At 36.9% G+C, this 2,403-nt stretch overlaps 1 long non-coding RNA gene across 1 annotated transcript in view; it reads left to right on the top strand.

The window, feature by feature from the left end:
• Positions 1-1,600: 1,600 nt before the first annotated feature.
• Positions 1,601-2,403, top strand: part of LOC104965669 (uncharacterized) — a 5,901-nt gene continuing 5,098 nt past the window's right edge. The window contains exons 1-2 of the long non-coding RNA XR_800563.1: positions 1,601-1,638; positions 1,744-1,867. This is a non-coding gene — a long non-coding RNA (uncharacterized lncRNA). The remainder of the gene's footprint in view (positions 1,639-1,743; positions 1,868-2,403) is intronic.

Here is a 2,403-nt window from a genome sequence, read left to right as displayed (position 1 = left end):
AATCAAAATAGCACAAAATCTCAAAATTGACCAGTGCTTGAAAAACGATGTTTTTGCCTGCCGTGTCTCGCCTTAATGTTACTTCATGTTAAGGCTAATAAAAATGACAAGGCTAATAAGGCTGTAATGCTAACTTTACGTGCTTGCTACTAGCTAGGTAGCTAACTTGATCCAGCCACTCCTGGTCCTTTCATCAGACGGGAAGCGAAAGAACGAGCAAGACCCATTGCTGGTATGATAACAACCTGGTACTAAGCACACAGGCATCTTGTTAAAGTTATNATGCTGACTGAAGTGGGGTTTGAGCCCCTGATCCGAACACCAATGCACAACCCACTACGATGCGATCAATGGCAGACATATGCAGATGTAGCTAGATTTATTTACAAACAATAGCACATTGCTCTGCCTATTTCATCTCTAATGATCACCTGACACATCTGATGATGTCATCCTGATTCTTAAAAGGGACCACGACCAGGCACAATAGAGTGGCGAAGTCACGCCCATCTACTTCCGGTCCATGGAACCTTATTTCGGAAAAATTATGTATTGAAGTCAATGGAGAGAGAAAACGTATCTTTCGATCCCGTTTGAATTGTGCCATGAATTACACATATGATGTTTGTCAATCTTAAAAAATAATTTCCATGTCAAAAAAGTCACAGTTGAAAACTGTTGAAATATAAGACTATGAAAAATATGCAACTAGAAAGACTACAAATCCCAGAGTCGCGTAAGTGATGTCACAATTGTTTTCCTCCACTAAGAGATAGCTAAGATCAGCGCCATATACAGTAGATAGAATCTATCTATATGATGTTGGCTAAGATAAGATAACTTTAACAAGATGCCTGTGTGCTTAGTACCAGGTTGTTATCATACCAGAAATGGGTATTGCTCGTTCTTTCGTTTCCCCGTCTGATGAAAGGACCAGGAGTTCCTGGATCAAGTTAGCTACCTAGCTAGTAGCTAGCACGTTAGTTAGCATTACAGCCTTGTCATTTTTATTAGCCTTAATATGAAGTAACATTAAGTAACCCAACATGTTAAANATTATTGTTAAAAACTCAATAACTTAGATTATTATTTATAGTTTTGCTGAATAGTTTCATGTCCGCTTACCTTAGAAACGTAAAATGCCACACACTGCCTTGGCATTTTACGTTTCTAAGGTAAGCGGACATGAAACTATTCAGCAAAACTATAAATAATAATCTAAGTTATTGAGTTTTTAACAATAATAATTCAGAATCTTAAAATCCCTTAACATTTGTATGCAATTGTGCTAAATTCAACACTGGAATCAAGCAAATATTAATATGTTTGTATGACATTAGTTATTTATATTTTGATATCACTTAACTATATGTAACCAGGTTAAAAGCTATTAACGGAGACAGTTACTCGCTGTTATAAATCATACGCTGTTCCTTTAAGAGATTCAAGATGCTTGGTTACACCCAGAGATGCGCAGCAGAAAGGCGCGCAGTAATGACGTCATAGACAGACGACTCAATGGTAGTTTTCGCGGGAACAGGTAGTTTTAGCGTTGTTTTACAGAGAGACGCAGTTTTGTAAGACTGTGTGTGTGTGTGTGTCTCCACCGTGCGGGGTCCAACACGAGAGTGGGACGGCGTAAGTCACCAGATATATGCATAACAAAAACCACATTAAGGAATTATATGTTTAAAATGCCTTTTAAGTGGAGTGTGTGAATTTTGTATGGCATGTCTCATGCAGAGGGGAGAAGCAACGCAGTGTTCGGTGCTGCAGGTCGGTTCAGAGAGCATTTGTATTAAAAGTGAGTGTTAAAGTGTTTTGCGAATGATATATGTTGATAAATGCTGTACTGTATTAATTGTTAGTTAATTTCATGTACTGTTCTGAAGTGGTAATACTGATGCACTTTTGTGACTGTTATCCTCAGCTGCAGAGGCTATTAACGTTGTTTATTGTTTAGGCTATCTATGCTGTTTACTGATAATTGTTTATCAGTTGACATTGTTGTGAGACAGAAAGGACCATTTACAACTTGTATCCTAATTATTACACTTATTACTAGAGTGTTAATGCTGTTCTCAACCAGAGTGCAGTCGGGGAATAAAGACCCTTAAAATTTATGCTGTGTCCTGTTCTCTCTTATATGACCAGGCTACATATACGTTTAATATATTTAAGTCAAGCTAAGGTACATGTGATGGTAGCTAGTTAGTGCTCTTACCAAACAGCATAATAACCAGACTGTATCATTAAAACTAAGTACGAGTTCTAGATCCTTGACTTTAGACTAAACAATTCAAAGACAAAATAGTATTTAAAGACCAATACTTTATTTGTAATGTAGCCTCTTAACCTGATATATTAGTTATACAGTAATAGTATTGACAATACTAAAAAATT

This window comes from Notothenia coriiceps, unplaced genomic scaffold (assembly GCF_000735185.1).
Source record: "Notothenia coriiceps isolate Sejong01 unplaced genomic scaffold, NC01 NC01_scaffold00037246, whole genome shotgun sequence".
NCBI classification, from domain to species: domain Eukaryota; kingdom Metazoa; phylum Chordata; class Actinopteri; order Perciformes; family Nototheniidae; genus Notothenia; species Notothenia coriiceps.
The sequence above is the reverse complement of the archived record's forward strand: the minus strand, read 5'-3'. Positions and strand labels throughout refer to the sequence as shown.